The following is an 18,332-nucleotide window of genomic DNA, read 5'->3' as shown; positions in this document are numbered from 1 at the left end:
ATCTGCTGTACAACACTGAGCCTGGAGTTAATACTACTGCATTGTGCACTTCACAATGTTCTCAGAGGGCAGATCTCACGTTAAATGTTCATAATAAATAAATAAATAAATAGCACTCTATATGTTAGGGTACATATATTTATGATAAAATATAAAATAACATTGACAGTATATATTTGTATGTGTCTAGAAGAAAATTATGTAAACTAAATATGTGAACAAAATATACATACTAAGTGAATAACCATTTTCTTTATGGAGTAGGAAAAAGGGAAGCTATTACTTTTTATGTTATGCATTTGTATATTGTTTGCCTTTCACAATAGGCTTGAGTTGTTTTGAAAACAGGAGGAAAAATAAGTTAAAAGAAAAAGAATGAGAAATATGTAGAATAAAATAAATGCACTAAAATATAATTAGTAAACATTAGAGTAAATTCACTCTCTTGATTTTGATTCAGAAGCTTAATGCAATTTCAAAAATTATTACAAAATAGATGATACGTTAAATGAAAAAAAAATTAAGTATATTTAGTATAATCAAGCTTCTGTAAAAATGGAGCCAAAGAGATCACTCTCAAATTCTTCTATTTAATTTAGAAAATATTTACACCTATAATGTAGAGAAGGATCCATGGGGGGGAGGGGGGGATAGTCCTGGTTTTCAAAGGTAATTAATAACAAATATCGCATATGTACTCTAACAGCCTAACCAAACTATACAGGGATTAATGCAACAAATTCTACAAATTGTGATTTTTGAGGATACTACAATATAAGAATATTAAAAGTAAAACATCTTTCTACTAAATCAGGCTTTCCATTTCCTTAAAAAAAATGTTAACTTGTCTCTTAAGAAATTAAAAGGCCAGCTTTTAAACTGAGCCATGTTCAGTAACGAGTTTCTAAAGCTGCATCTTCCCATCACTCTGCAAACACTTACTGAGAGGCTTTCGTGTGCCAGAGACACAGACGTGAATAAAGCAGACCAGCCACTGTCTTGGTGAAGCTTGCATTCTAGAGGGAGGACAGAGAACAGACAGATTTAATAAAATGTGCAGAATGTTAGCATGTGATAAGGATGAAGATTAATAATAAAGAGGGGGAAATGGAGATCGAGGTGGTGGCTATGAGTTTAAAGGACCTGCTGAGGGGATGCTGGAGTCAAGATCAGGGAGAGGTGAGGGAAGGAGGCATGCCACTCCTGGCGGAAGGGTCCCAGGAAGGGTTCCCAGGAAGGGTTCCCAGTCCGAGCGCGTGGCAATTACAAAGGCCTAAGGCATCTGGAGAGTGAGGAGGCCAGGTTTTTTTTTGGATCAAAATGGAGAGGGGAGGAGGTGTTAGGTGAGGATGTCAGGGAGTTTGGGACAGATCTTGTGAGACCTCCAGTCTCGTGCCAAGGACTCTTCTTTTACCTTGTGTAAAACAGGAAGCCAGCAGAGAGTTTTGAGCAGGGGAAAGACTCATATGCCTTGAGTTTTACCACCATCCCTCTCACTGTTGTGATGAGGATATTTTGAAGAGAGATAATAGTGGAAGTTGGAACACCATATAAGAAGCGATTGCAAGAATACAGTAATAGATGATGTCTTAAAGAGCCATGCTAATGTTAAAGGTTATCCTATATAATAAAATTGACCAAACTGCAGAACGATAGTTCGCTATGACAAGCACTGACCACCAGGGGCAGATGCTCAATGCAGAGCTACCCCCTGGTGGTCAGTGCACTCCCACAGGGGGAGAGGGAGTGCTGCTCAGCCAGAAGCTGGGCTTATGGCTGGTGAGCCCAGCATGATGGCAGGAGCCTCTCCCACCTTTGCTGCAGGCTGCCATAAGGAGCAAGAGGTCCTGGACTGTGAGAGCCCCGCACTGCAAGAGGGATGTCTGACTGCCAGCTTAGGCCCGATCCCTGGGGAGGCGTTGGGCCTAAGCCGGCAGGCGGACATCCCCTGAGGGGTCCTGGACTGTGAGAAGGCACAGGCCAGGCTGAGGGATCCCCCACCAGTGCACAAATCTCGTGTACTGGGCCTCGAGTAGCAAATCACACCAGTAACCTGCCCATATTCCCTGGATCTTATATTTCACTCCATGCCATCCAAGTTGTAACTGCCATCATCTACTTCCCTTTGCTTGAGGACTGACTGCAGTTTGAAGCCTTGAGGTGCGGGGAATATGTCTCAAACTCAGGAAACGTATTATGGTGACTCACAGTGCTTCCATGCCTTGGCATAACTTTAAAGAGGCATTTTCAAAAAATAGTTGCCCCAAATAACACAATAACTAAGGTATTTCTCTCTTGGATGAAGGTCTGCTATTAGGCAAACAACTGTGCTGGCTGAAGTAAGGAGAATGTAGAATAATTAAGACTGGGGATACCTCATATAAGTTTGTTTTTTTTCTTTTGGTCCTAAGGGACTTTATTGCCGGTCTGTGCCCAGGGGCAAGGTCACTGGATTTTGTCTTGTGGGGCATAGGCTGCCTGCAGAGGACCAAGAGGCCAATGAGGTTGAAGGCAAAGTGCATGTGGCCAAAGATAGGGACACAAAAGCGTATACGTTTATTTTTAAGTATTTTATTCCTTTTGATGCTATTACACCTAGAATTTTTTTAAAATTTCCCTTTCACCCTAGATGGTTTAGTTTAGTAGATAGAGCATCGGCCTGTGGACTGAAGGGTCCAAGGTCCGATTCTGATCAAGGGCACATGCCCAGGTTGCGGGTTTGATCCCCAGTGTGGGGCATGCAGGAGGCAGCCAATCAATGATTCCCTCTCATCACTGATGTTTCTATCTTCTCTCTTCCTCTCCCTTCCTCTCTGAAATCAATATATATATATTTAATTTCCCTTTCAAATAATTTACTTAGTGCATAGAAACACAGCTGATTTTTGCATGTTGATTTTATATACTGCAACCTTGCTCAATTTGTTTATTAGCTCCAACAGTTTTTTGGTGAAGTCTTTAGGGTTTCATATATATAAATAAGATCATGTCATTTGCAAGCAGTCAATTTTAGTTCTTCCTTTCCTATTTACTAGTACATGTCTTTTATTTCTTTTTCTTGCCTCACTGTTCTGGGTAGGACTTTCAGTACTATATTGAATACAAAGGGCAAGAGTGGACCCTGCCTTGCATAGCAGTATAATGAGAACTGGTTCATTTTGATTTGTGGATTCACCTATTCCTACCCTTACTCAAATGTGTTTACGAACAGAGCAAAGCCAATCCTGGTCATAGGGGAAAGGAGAGAATTGCAGATATAGTGTGTTACAGGGTTAGGCTTGGGCTTAAGATGTTTAAAGTTGCCATCAGTGACCTTGATACCATAATCTAGTCATGAGGTTTAGAGAAGGTGATCAGAAATGCACAGAATGGAACTCATCAGGGATGAGCCTGAGGACAGAAACTTCACTTGGGGGAATAAATCAATTGGGAATCAGTGTTAGGTTTATTTCTGTCAGGATTAATTTTATATAATCCTATCTGGAGGCAGGAACTCTATGTATCTCTTCTAGTTCTTTGATACTAAAATCTAAAAGGAATAGGAAAAAAGTTTGGTGTATGACTTGAAAGGCTATACATTCGGATTGATATGAAATTTTACCAACCAATTTCAAATGCACAACTGTTTAAGAATATAGTCTTAATAGGAGTTGTGAATATCTAAATACTCAAATCTTTGCAAATTACTTTTGTAATACAACCTGACTTGTAGGTTAAATTTTCCTATGGGATACAAGGAAACTTTTGAAGGTGAAGGATATGTTTATTACCTTTGTTGTGGTGTTAAAAAAAAAAAAAAGCAAAATTTAACCTAATACATTTGTAGATCTAATTGGCTTTATTAAGGATTCATGAATCAGGCAACTAGAGGGGTACTCTGAAGGGTTGTACAAACTGGAAGCTTTTAGCCCTAGCTGGTTTGGCTCAGAGGATACAGTGTCAGCCTGTGAACTGAAGGGTACTGAGTTCGATCCCCAGTAGGGGGCATGCAGGAGGCAGCTGATCAATGATTCTCTCTTATAAATGATTTTTCTATCTCTCTCTCCCTCTCCTTCCCTCTCTGAAATTAGTAAAAATATATTTTTAAAAAATGGAAGTTTTTATAGGAAAAAGGGTGGGGCTAAAGAGCTATTTTAGCAAAAGAAAATACTGAATTATTTTTAGACCAGGACATCTTTCTTGGGGAAAAGGGAACAGCAAGGGTTTTATCATGTAGATTGACTTTTCTTTCTAAGAGGGTAGGGGATGAAGAGGGCCCATGTGACAGATTATCTTACTGGTGCTTGACCAGAAAATTTCACTGATGCAGCAGTTAGGTCAGGTATTTAACCTAGGTTTAGTATCATAAGCTTTAGCACAATTGAGACCACTTTGAACCTTAACAGTATCAATGGTATCATGAATACTAGTATATATACACATATATACGTATATATGTACAGTATATATGTGTGTGTGTGTGTATGTATATAAATATATGTGTATATATATACACACACTAATAAAAGAGAAACATGCAAATTGACCGTACCTCTGCTACGCCCACAAGCCAATCAGGAGTGAGTATGCAAATTAATCTAACCAAGATGGCTGCAGCCACGGAGCGAGCAGGAGGCTTGGGTTTCCCTGGCGATGGAAGAAGCCAAGCTTCCTGCCCACCCTGGCCTGCCTTGGCCTCCGCTCAAGGCTACAAAGTTTCAATTATAGAAGATAAATAATTCCCAACAAAAATGGCTGTGGCCACGGAGCAAGCAGGAGGCTTGGGTTTCCCTGGCAATGGAGGAAGCCAAGCTTCCTGCCCACCCTGGCCTGCCCTGGCCTCCGCTCAAGGCTACAAAGTTTCAATTATAGAAGAAAAATAAATGCCAGATACCAGGGCCTCCACTTGGGTCGCTGGGGGGCATGGCCAGCCTGCAAACCATCTCAGGCCCCTCGCCCAGGCCACCCCATGACCCAAGGAAACCTCAACCCTGATCCGGGACACCCTTCAAGGCAAACCAGCTGGCCCCCACCCATGCACCAGGCCTCTGTCCTATCTAATAAAAGAGTAATATGCAAATTGACCATCACTCCAACACACAAGATGGCTGCCCCCATGTGGACACAAGATGGCTGCCTCCATGTGGACACAAGATGGCCACCACAAGATTGCCAGCAGGGGAGGGCAGTTGAGAGGGACCAGGCCTGCAAGGGAGGACAGTTGGGGGCGATCAAGCCTGCAGGAGAGGGCAGTTAGGGGTGACCAGGCCAGCAGAGGAGGGAAGTTGGGGGTGACCAGGCGTGCAGGGGAGGGCAGTTGGGGGTGAACCAGGCCTGCAGGGGAGAGCTGTTGGCGGGGACCAGGCCTGCAGAGGAGGGCAGTTAGGGGTGATCAGGCCTGCAGGGGAGGGCAGTTAGGGATGACCAGGCCTGCAATGGAGGGCAGTTAGGGGCAATCAGGCTGGCAGGGGAGCAGTTAGGCATCAATCAGGCTGACAGGGGAGTGGTTAGGAGGTGATCAGGCTGGCAGGCAGAAGTGGTTAGGGGCAATCAGGAAGGCAGGCAGGCGAGCAGTTGAGAGCCAGCAGTCCTAGATTGTGAGAGGGATGTTCAACTGCCCATTTAGGCCCAATCCTACAGGGATCGGGCCTAAACGGACAGTCAGACATCCCTTGAGAAGTCCCATATTGGAGAGGGTGCAGGCTGGGCTGAGCGATACATGCCCCCGCCATGTACGAATTTCATGCACCAGGCCTCTAGTGTGTATGTATGTGTGTGTATGTGTGTGTGTGTGTGTGTGTGTGTGTGTATGTGTATATATGTGTATGTATATATGTATGTGTGTGTGTGTATGTGTGTGTGTGTGTGTGTATGCCCAAACTCAGCAAATTGTACATGTTAAACATGTAAAATTTTTGCATATAATTGATATGCAAAAACCTCAATTATACCTCAATAAATCTGCTTAAAAATTTCTATTGGACCCACACAAACTACTTGCTCATAAAATTTTCCTTTATTTTTGTTGTTAATTTTACCCTAGGATATTTTTCCCATTCATTTTTAGAGAGAATGGAAGGGAGGGAGAGAGGAGGAGAGGGGGGAAGAGAGAGGAAAGAAACATTGATGTGAAAGAGACACATCCATTGGTTTCCTCCCCCACGTGTGGCCCGACCAGAGCCAAAGTTCAAACCTGCAACCCAGGTACATGCCCTTGCCCGGCAATCGAACCCTAGACTCTTCCCTGCAGGAGCTGACATTCTAACCATGGAGCCACACAGACCAAGGCTCCTCTATTCTTAAGGCATTTCCTTCTTCTTCCTTTCCAATATTAAAGACTTATCAGATACTAGAGGCCCGATGTACAAAATTATGCAAGAGTAGGCCTTCCTTCCCCTGGCTGCCAGCACTGGCTTCCCTCTGGCACCCGGGACCTGGGCTTCTCTCGCAGCCCTGGCTTTGTCTGTCCGGAAGGATGTCTGGTCTAATTAGCATATTATGGTTTTATTATTATAGACTAGTGGCCCAGTGCACGAAATTGCATGCAGTAGGCCACCCGCCGCTTCCCTGGGAGCCGGCGGGAGCTGCAGCGCACCCACAGGAGCCGGCAGGAGCCATGCCACTTCCTCAGGAGGGAGGCGGGAGGGAGCTGCGCCGCTTCTGTGGGAGGGAGGTGGGAGGGAGCCACCACCACCCGCAGGAGCCTGGAGGGAGCTGCCGCCACCCACGGGAGCTTGCGGGGAGGGACTGAGAAGTGCTCCATGTGTCTCCTGGTGACCACTGGTGCACGCAGCCCCGCCAACCCGCATACGCCTCACCATGCACACAGCCCCGCCCATCCATGTGCGCTGGCTGTGCACGCAGCCTCCTGCTGGTCAGTCGTTATGTGTGAGGGCGTGACAACCATTTGCATATTAGCCTTTTATTATATAGGATTAGAGAAGTGAGAAAACCATGGCCTGCCAAACATGATTAATGTTTCATGGTCTTTTAAATGTTTGGATAAATATCATAATCTGAAAAAAGAATCATTTCTCTTTTAAAATTTATTTTAGACCAGGAAGGCTGTGGTCCAAGAACATACAGTTTAGTCCAGTTCCACATGAGGGTTTTGAGCTCTCTCCCAGGTGATGATTATAAGACTTGGAAGTGTCCTGTGTTCTGGAAGCTTAAAGTTTGGGATAATGTTATTTTTTTAAAACTTTTATTCCTTCTTTATTTGATGCCATACAAGTTATTTCAAATGAATTATAAAATACAAACATAAAAGATAAATTTAATGTCACTTTTAAAATACCTCCATGATCAATTTGATATGTCTTTCTCTTTTTTCTACGCATATTTAGGTATATTTTTTACCAAAAAAAAAAAAATAGTTTTGTAGACACTATTTTTAACCTGCCTGTGTCATTAATATTTTAGGAATATTTTTTCATGTCAATAAATATAATTCTACCATATTGATTTTAGTCTCTGCATGCTATTCTATGCTGCATATTATCATGAGCCTTAGTTTATGAACTGTTCTGTATTTCTTTTTTTTTTTTAAATAGAGCTATGGTCAATATGGCCATAAACAAGCATTCTTTGTTAGTTCCACTTTTTAATAAAAGTGAAATCCTGTTTTTTGTTTTTTTACAAATCATGTTTTCAAGGCTTTTAATACATTTCCCCAAACTTCACTATTTTTCTAGTAATATTTATAGAGTTATCCAATCCGGATATACCTATCATAACGAGGAACAATTGCTCAGAGCAGTATTTTCTGAAGACGATGGACAGATTCCTCTGCCCTCAATCCATGCTGCCAAGGAGAAGAGTTTGGTTCAAAGAAGTTTGGGGAATGACATTTCCCACACTTCGATATTCACAGCTCAGATTAGCAATTCAAAGACTCAGAAGTCCAGCACTAAAGACACTTGTTCAGTTTTGTTTAAGTCAACATATAGTAGCCAGAGCACACTCTTCGATATAATACTTACTGACATGCTTCAGGACATCCATTGCTGCTTTAGAAAATAATTTGAAAAATGCCCACATTTAAGTGAAAACACCCAGAATTTTACTCAAAACAAGCATAATTTACATGATTTATTTACTGATTAGCATTTGAAATATAATTTAAAATAATTAAAACCATAAGGAAATAGGGTCACCTTGAATAACACTATTATTGGAATGTCTCAGTCTGATATTATTGTTTTCAATTTTAGGACTGCTATTCTTCAGCACAAGAGTTTTCTTTTTACTGCATCTGAATCTATATAGTAGCAAAGTTGTATTATAATGGGATTTTATAGTATATCTAAGAATGAGATCAGGATCAAGGTTTGTAGCATATATACTTCAGTGGTTAAGAATAGTTCTCATATATGATGTTGTAAGATGATACTCTAACATAAATCCTAAAGTAAAATTAATTTCATGGCCATTATATATAAACCAGAAAACTAAGATATTAATGCATAATCAAATGCCTGCTAACCATCTTCATTTTGTTTTTGGATAATATCAACTTTTAGATGGAAATATAGGATATATTGGTCTTTTTTATGTCAATCAAATACCTAATTAAATATGAGTATAACATCATATCCATGTGTGAAAAAAACTGCCCTGTCAATCAAATGTCTTGTTATACACAGGTCTAACATCAGATTTAAGTATAATAAGGTGTATGATTGACAAGTAATTAGTCAAATGTGAGAAAAATAAATTGTCCTTTGCTTTTCTTTTATTTTTTAAGTGACACAGTTCTTAATTTTTCATGTATTCATTGCTACTTCAATTTGTAACATTTGACTTTTACTGCGATGCCTGTTTCAGATTTCCATTTAATTTTGTGCCATTTTTTTTTTACTTTTATTGCCATGTAGATATATGTGATCTGCATACGTTGATGATTATGTAGTCCCAGTTAAAAGGTCAAATATCAGTGGGTATACAGTTATGTAAGAGTTTTTTTTGTTGTTGTTAAATGAGATAGTGCTTTACAAAGTATCTGGAAGAATAACAACAAAAATTGAACCCGAGAAGAGCACACCTTTAAATTTTTTGACATTTGCTACTGAAACCTATAGCAATCCTGTGTACCAGAGAACTCTCTATGTCTCCCAGGATATGCAATATTCCTGGACTTAGCAGGATGGATCTAACACACAGTGGAGCTCAGTGCCCTGTTAGGGCTTAAAGCTGCCCCGCAGCAACACCTGGCCCAAGGAGCACCCGAGTGGACACATCATTGAGCAGTTCTGTGCTTGTGAGCCTTTAGGAACTCTCTCCTCGTGCTAAGTGAAAGGAGGTAAAAATCACAGGTGGCAGGGCCTGACTGCAGACTGTTTACTCCAATAGAGGGTTTGGGCAAGAGATGAAAGAATTATAAGGCAAAGGAAAACCTCACCTATGCCTTCTGAGAGGCACCACAGGTATCATGAGAAATGAAAGAAGGAAGAATCCATATTTATGGCAGATAATTAAAATGTATTACTTGAGGCAGGCCTTCGAAGGAAGAGTATAAATTTGACTCAGAAAAAAACAGACTGTCATGATGTGTGAGTTCAAATGTACTTATTTGGGGAGAACAAGAAGTTCAATTAGAGAGAAAAGGAGTAGAAAAACTGAAAGATACATTGTTTGTCTCTTGTAAAGTGGCTGAATGTACTGAAGGGTTATGTACCCAGTTCAATAGGTATTCATTAATCAAGTGAAAGATTTTATTTTATTTATTTTATTGATTTTACTTTGTTTTGGGCAAAAACAATAAGAGATAGAAAGGCATTCTGAGAAGCTATTGGGTCATTCTCAGCTAATGGTAATGATAATATAAATTAGAACCACCAAAGGGACGTCAGGGAGAGACTAGAGTGGGAGGCATTACAGATAGATTGTACTAGACTTGGCAGATACTTGGATGTGGGAAGTGGGATAGGGAGACACCAAAGATCATCCCAAGCAATTGTGGTGAATAATAGAAAATGAAGGTTGGCCTGAGAGCTGGAGAAAGAATGTAGAGAGTTAAGACTAGAAAAAGATGGACAGTACAGAAATAAGTTAGAGAAGGTGATGGTACAGATGATGAAAGAGAAGTTTAGAAAGGTTAAGAGACAGATTGGAGACAAGAAAAAGAAAGATAAAAGCAAAATACAATATGTGATTGAAAATATGATAGGTGGTGGACATAGTATGGACACAGAAATAGAATGAAAATAAAACTATTCAGAATCTACTAGCATTTTTTGCCCCTCTTGCTAAAGCACCACAAGCCTCAGCCTAGAGTTAAATGGTTGCTTTCCGATAAAGGTGCCTCCCAGCTCCATCAAAGGGAATCATACTCAACCATCCATTTCCTTCCCCCCTCCCCCCTCTCTTTTTAAGTTCTGAATGCAAGCCCACAGTGAATGAATGGCAGAACCAATCCCTCAATTCAGCCATATTCACTTTCCTCTGGCAAGATTTTTAAACTGAAAATGGAAGTTTTCAATGAAATCATGGAATAAAAAGCTAATCTCTATGGCATCTTGTGAGCATGACACCCAGACAGTATTATGGTCATAAAAGACCTTTTCACACTGAACAAAGATGTGTTTTCTCAGCCCAGCCACACTTCTGTGATGTCCTGAGACTGCATGTCACAAGAATATTTTTGGTAGACTGTAATTTCCTAGCAGCTGTGTGCTCTAAATACTGTTTTTGAAGGTGAAGACCTAAAAGAGAAATTTTCACTTGAGTCTGGTAAATATTACATTTTAGTAAAGATATCTTTAAATGGACATATCATTTATTCTGATTTATCCCACATTTTTCTTCAAACTAGGTGGCATTCCTTAAAATAAAAAATGTTCGTTGGATTTTACATAAACGCATGATATTGTCAGGTAGGGTTGTTCTGGTGGTATACATATGGAGAAAGAGAACTGAAAATTGGCAGAAAGCAATAATCTATTCTGACATGAGACCTTAGAGAGTTATAAGTGTCATCATTGTCATTTACATATTTTAGGAGTCTGGTTCTGTTTATTAATTGAAAAACTTTTGATGGAGTAGTAGAATGAGAATTTACAAAAGCAGGGAAGGAACACACAGACACGTGAACACACATGTGGAAGTTTTTCAACAAAACTACAAATCGAATCTTGAAATCCAAGTGCTTAATTGCCATTTAGTCTACTTGAATACAAATCAAGGGCATGCAACTACTAAATATAATTCTAGCTTCAAACATCTGTCTATCCAAATGTTAAACATATACTTACTTCTTTATATTTTTTACTTTTTGTTTGAATTAAATAATATGAGTAGAAAGCTGGAAATAAATGATTCCTCTGTTTTCATCAAAAGGAACAATCTTGCTTTCCATGTATTACTATACTTTGAGTAATATTTCATATAGGTTAATAGAAGCTATTTGCCCAAGACTTTACAATATACATTCTGCATGTATTAGAATAAAGTTAATTCAATTTTGTATTCACTCAAAAATACTATTTTTACATGAAATTTCATAATTTCGATAAAATGTATCAAAAATCTACCCACTATATTTTTAGCATTTTTCAACTGAAAGGCACTTCAATGCTATAAAGCAACATTGGTCAGATAAATACTTTGATTTTCTGAAAAATAGAAGTTCAGTTGAGATCCATAAAATAACAGTACATCTCTTCTTTTCAAGAAATAAATATTTTAATATGCATCTTATCTAGCAAAGGTATTTGGTTATTGTGGGCTATACATCAAATGATCTGGTTCCAGATTTATACAAGTATTTATGGAATACTTATCTGCCAGACCCTCTTCCAAGCAATGGGGATACATTTGGGAACAAAATAACCTCAAATTCCTACACTCATTTGAAAATGATAAAGCGACAAGGTGGACACAGAGAATAGAAGAGTTAGGGACTTGGGTGGTCTCAGGGAGGGGCTTAGGATATGGTTGTTTTGTTTTGTTTTGTTTTAAAGAATGGTTATGTCTTACCACCTTGATGTTAAACAACCAATGCAAAAATTCCTGTATAAGGAACATTACTGGCTTATTCAAGGGAGAGTAAAGAGTGGCTAAAGGATTGCCGAAACCGGTTTGGCTCAGTGGATAGAGCATCAGCCTGCGGACTCAAGGGTCCCAGGTTTGATTCCAGGTCAAGGGCATGTACCTTGGTTGCGGGCACATCCCCAGTAGGTGGTGTGCAAGAGGCAGCTGATCGATGTTTCTAACTCTCTATCCCTCTCTCTTCCTCTCTGTAAAAAATCAATAAAATATATTTTTTTAAAAAATACATTCAGTCACTTCCAAAGCAGACTGATTCTTTAAAAAAAAAAAAAAAAAGAGTGGCTAAAGGAGAATGAGGGAAGAAGGGGGAATAGGGTACCAGATCCTGTAGAATTATTTAGACCATTGTGTTCTTCATGTAATGAGGAATAGGGCACTGTGTTAGAAGAGGATTTGACTTATATTTTAAGTTTCACTCTGGCTGCTATTTGGAGAGTTATGTAGAAGTAAAAAGGCTAATTAGGAGAGAATTACTCCAATTACTCTAATCTGGATAAATGGGAGCTTAGAAGAAGGTAGAATCAGTGGAGAGGTGATAAGGATGAGTTGGTGGATATATTTGGATGGTAGAACTTTCTGATAGATTGGATGGAAGATGTTGGGGAATGAGGATTTAAGGATGATATCAAGGCTTTTGTCCTTGCACCTTGGAAGGATGTGGCTGCTATTTACTTTATTCTGGAAGATTTGCTTTCAGTATCTACCTGACAAAAACAAGCATAATACTAGGAGAATAGTATGTACTTCTCTGGGGTTATTCATTAAAAATCTATTGATCCAGGCTCAACAAATTCAGAATGTATGATAAACCACGATGATTAGACTGGCCAGAGATTTCTTTTGCATCCTCTATAAAGATTTACAAAGAATACTGACACTGCTTACAAAATTTCAGGAAGGGTAGAGGGGAACATTAAATTAACTTGGAAAAGAGGCTCTTTTTTTGTTTTTAGAAGTAACCTTTCTACAGGAAGGTTTTTGTCTGAATAGAAAGCCTCTGTGAAACCTGAGCTTGGCAACACACATTTTTGTGTAGCTGTGAACAGCTGCTTTGCCTGAATCAGCCATGAAGCTAATCTGTCTCTCCCAAAGTCGGATACATATATGGAAAGACTAAGTTAATAAAAAATGTTCAGCCTTCCTAGTAATCAAAGCCTCATGAATTTAATCCATAATGAGATTCTACTTGACATTCATCAAATTAGTAAAAGTTAGAATTGTTTAAGATTCAAGTTCACGATTGAGTGCATACAATTGCCTATCATCCTAGCCAAAATCCCATTGAAATTAGAGTTGAGATGTACAGATACAGATATCCTATATAATAAAAGCCTAACATGCTAAGTGTCCGGTTGACCATCAGCTGTTCAACCAATCAAAGCATAATATACTAAGGCCGCTCAACCACTCGCTATGATGTGCATTGACCACTAGGGGGCAGACAGTCAACCAGTTGACCAGTCGCTATGATGCGCACTGACCACCAAGGGGCAGATGCTCCGACTGGTAGGTAAGCTTGCTGCTGGGGTCTGGCCAATCCGGACTGACTGAGATGGGCCGGACACGCCCTAGAGCCCTCCTGCGGTCCCTTCCCAGCTGGCCAACCTCCTGCGTCCCTTCCCGGCCCCAATTGTGCACCGGTAGGGTCCTTTGGCCTGGCTTGTGCTCTCTCACAATCCGGGACCCCTCGGGGGATGTCAGAGAGCTAGTTTCAGCCCAATCCCGCAGGCCCAGCCAAGGAACCCCACTGGTACACGAATTCGTGCACCAGGCCTCTAGCCTATATAATAAAAGCCTAAGCGACTGTTACAGCAGAACAACCAGCATGACAGGTCGCTATGGTACGCACTGACCACCAGGGGGCAGACACTAAATGCAGAAGCTGCCCCCTGGTGGTCAGTGCACTCCCACAGGGGGAGTGTCGCTCAGCCAGAAGCTGGGCTCATGACTGGCGAGTGCAGCGGCCATGGCATGAGCCTCTCCTGACTCTGTGGCAGCAGGCATAGCAGGCCGGGGTGAGCGCAAGCGGCGCCTGGTCCTGATTTGGGCTCCTCCCTGGCCGCCTGCCGCTTGGCACACTGCTACATCCCCCGAGGGGTCTGGGATTACAAGAGGGCACAGGCCGGGCTGAGGGACAACCCCCTCCCCCAGTGCATGAATTTTGTGCATCGGGCCTCTAGTATAATGATAATAGCAATGGAGATGAGTACCATAGCAGATAAGAGATTAACCAACGTCTAGAAGATAAATTGTGTGATTGCATCATTTTAAAGATATGCCACAATAGAAAAAACAAAAGCTCAGAATATGCACATGAAAAAATTTCAGTAAAGGTGAAAGTCACCATTTCTATCAGTGCCCTGGACTTATAGAGAGGCCATGAACAACTATGGAGCCAAAATCCATATCGGTAGTAATGAGACTGTCCACGGAAAAGCTGGGAGACTCCTGCCCAAACACCACCCTGCATACACCCAGATGCTAGCCTGATGGCATTTGCCTTTGAGTAGAAACCAGAGAACTCTTCTCCAAAGATATGTGGCAATGTTGGGAGATAGTGAGAAAGAGGGAGTATGGATATTTTTAAAATAGAGTCATACCATTCATTGAGAAATGGCATCCATGAATGCTGTAGACATTTTTCAGTATATACTCTCTCTGAATGTTTAACTTAATGGTCATCACACTTTATATTCATTAAAAAATCATTGGGGAATTGGAAGTTCTCAAAATTAAGTCTGCATACGATTTCTGGAGGAAGGAATTATGAAGTTCAATACAAGCTCCCAAAAGACTGATTCAGTAGATTGGCAGTGGTACCTAGGACTGTGCATTATGAACAAATACCCCTAGTTGACTCTGATGGGGATAGTGGAGCGTAGGATAAAAGGAAAAGAAATAGCAGTCATACTTTGTGTCTCTCTTGTATTAGCATCTATGTCTTCATCATTCTCTTTAGCGAAGGCCTTTCCCGTTTCTCCGTATTTATTCATCAGTTACCCATACATCAGACTCCAACTAGAAGCCATAACCTGTGTCCACTGGAATTTCACTTCTCTGAATACCTATCCTGCTTTCTTTTCTTTCCACTCATATGGCAACTATGCACTGTTTTTGTTACCTGTATTACATCACTGGAATTTTATTGATGCATTTCATTGTTATTAATATATTCCCATGTTTTTCTCTAGTCTCATTATATAGCCAAGTGTTTTGAATACATTAGCATAGATGATGGAGTTATTGTCTCTTTAGTATAAATTAAGTTGATACTTTACCCTTCCCATGATTTCCATCATCTCAACACACACACACACACACACACACACACACACACACACATACACACACACACATAAGCAGGAAGAAAGAAAAGGAAAGGAAACTTTAGAAGCAAATTTTGGAACCGTGTCAAAATTTTAAAATACATAATTTTTAAAAAATTATCTTTATTGTTGAAAGTATTACAGGTGTTCCCTTTTCTCCCCTTTGGCCCCCTTCCACTCCACTCTCACCAAGCTCCCCGCCCCCAGACTGTCACTACACTATAGTCTGTGTCCCTGGGTTATGTACATAAGTTATTTGGTTAATCTCCCCCCACCCTTCCTCTTTACCTCTGCCATTTTTCCATCTGTTCCATGCTTCCACGTTTCTGGGTCTGTTTTGTTCATCATTTTATTTTGTTTATAAGATTCCACATATAAGTGAGATCATTATTTGAGGAACTTCAAATAAAATAGCAGAGATGTTAAAAGATAAATCCTTAGAACCAGTGAGCTAGTATTGGTCCACAGTTTTCACAAAGTATCTATTATGTATAGATATGCATATATTACCTATGCCCAAAAGGAATTTGTAATCTACTCTTAGAAATAAACACCAAAAGGTAAATCCAACATTAAGCTCACTAATTAGAATTTAGAGACCTACAGAAAAGCTTCAGTGTATTTTAACACAAATATAATCTTACGAAGCCTAATTTATTATATTTTTAGATCATTATTAACCATAATGTTCTTAAATTTGAAAATAAATGTTTTACATTTATTGTTTAAACTGCCAAAAACAAAACACTCATGTTACTAAACAGAGACATTACAGAATGATAAATAAAAGTGTTCTTAAAATTCCTCATCCTTTTCTACTTTTATATGCCTCTTCCCAGGGCAAACTACAGCTAATAGTTTATGTGAATCATCTCAGAGTAGGTTCCTATGTAGTCACAAGATAATAATAAGATGGTGACAGGGAGTGTTTGCTTCATGCAGAGTGCCTGGCTGTGTGTTTTACTTGGACTAGCTCATTGGCTCTCATAACTCCTCTGTGAAATATAGACTATTAAGATCTCCATTTTGCCAGTGAAGAAAGTTAGACATGGAGAGATTAAATAAACTTGTCCAAAGACATGAAGCAAATAACCAGTGAAATCAAGACTCAGACCAAAGTAGAATAGCTCCAATCTCAGAGAACTTCAGACCCTAATATAACTGCCAGTATATATATATGTATATACATATATATGTATATATAATCATATGTAGGAAATACATTAATAAGGTATGCTTAAACATACATATCTTTTATTACATAAATGAGATCATGTTATACATGATATGATTGTGAGGATTAAATGACATGGGTTTAGTAATGCCAAGCATGGTGCAGAATTACTAGGATAGTCTCAATGAGTCTCTCTTATTTTTTTATATATATTTTATTGATTTCAAAGAGGAAAGGAGAGGGAGAGATAAAAACATCAATCATGAGAGAGAATTATTGATTGGCTGCCTCCTGCACTCCCCCTATTGAGGATTGAGCATGTATCCTGGGCATATGCCCTGACAGGGAATTGAACCATGACCTCCTGGTTCATAGGTCAATGCTCAACCACTGAGCCTGCCAGCTGGCTGGGCTCAACTAGTCTCTCTTCTAACTTCCGAATACAATGAGGCATTTAACCTGGTTATTTCTATTCACCATAGCACCTGTCACTTAAAATAAATATTTCCATTTTGTTTCACTTTTTAGATATCTTAAATTTAGGTTTTAAGTGAAACATTTTTTCTCACTTTATTGGCAAACCATTATTAATTTTGTTTGTACACATTTACTTTTAGAAAAAAAATAACTTAATCTAGGATCTCATGTTCCATTTTATGTTTTAGCGTTGAAGCCAATTTACCACACACAAAAAGATAATATGGCAAGGAACTTAATCATAACATCAAGAAATAAGAACTGATGGCACTATGGTAATATAATAGTACTTTTGACACACACTTTTAGCAACGTAACTTATATGTCTATATAAATGAAAGCAGAAAATCAAATGCCATGGTTTATTTATTTATTTATTTATTTATTTATTTTCCATCTTATTTTTTTTACACTTATCTTTATTCTTGAAACTATTACAGATGTCCCTTTTGTTTGTTTCTTTGTTTGCTTTTTCCCATTGCCTCCCTCCACCCTAAACTCCCACCCCACACTAGCCCTTTCCAGGCCTTCACCACTCTATTGTCTGGGTCCATGGCCTACGCATATATGCATATAAGTCCCCTGGTTAATCACTCTCTACCCCCGCCTTCCCTCTGAAATTCATCAGTCTGTTCCATGCCTCTATGTCTCTGGGTCTATTTTGTTCATTAGATTCCACTTATAAGTGAGGTCATGTGATAATTATCTTTCTCTGACAGGCTTATTTTGCTTAGCATAATACTCTCCAGATCCATCCATGTTGTCTCAAAGGATAAGGGACAGATGAAGAAAAGCTGCAGAAATTGGAAATAAATCAAATTATGAAGTAGCCAAATAATTTATAGTTTTGAACAAAATAAAATAAAAATTAGTTGGTGACCATGCCATTACATCTTTTTCAAACAAATTGTGGCTAATAACATTTTTTATATAGGAGAGTTTATTTTAAATAAATTAAGAAAAAATGAATCTGATCAAAGCAACATTAAATGTTTGGTGCAAAGATCAATAATAGGAACCTACTTGCCCATTTGGATTCTTTTCTAATGGAACTTAAAAAGGTTTCTAGAAAACTACATTTCTATTCCATTTTCAGGAGGTCACTTTAACTAGAAGCCACTACAATAACTGAGGAGAGATCAGATATTTAATAAAGGATTATTACTTTTCATTAAATCCAGTGGCCTTAAATTTACGCACAGGTATTATAGAGTTAGCCTGCCTCTTGGTTCCTGGACAACCTGCAGCTGAATCACCTGCAGTGATTATTTAAAGAGTGTCATTTCTTGGGTAGATGTGGAATATTTCAAGTGTGATCTGGAAACTTG

The sequence above is a fragment of the Eptesicus fuscus genome, chromosome 15 (assembly GCF_027574615.1).
Source record: "Eptesicus fuscus isolate TK198812 chromosome 15, DD_ASM_mEF_20220401, whole genome shotgun sequence".
NCBI lineage: Eukaryota > Metazoa > Chordata > Mammalia > Chiroptera > Vespertilionidae > Eptesicus > Eptesicus fuscus.
This window is presented reverse-complemented; position numbering follows the sequence as displayed.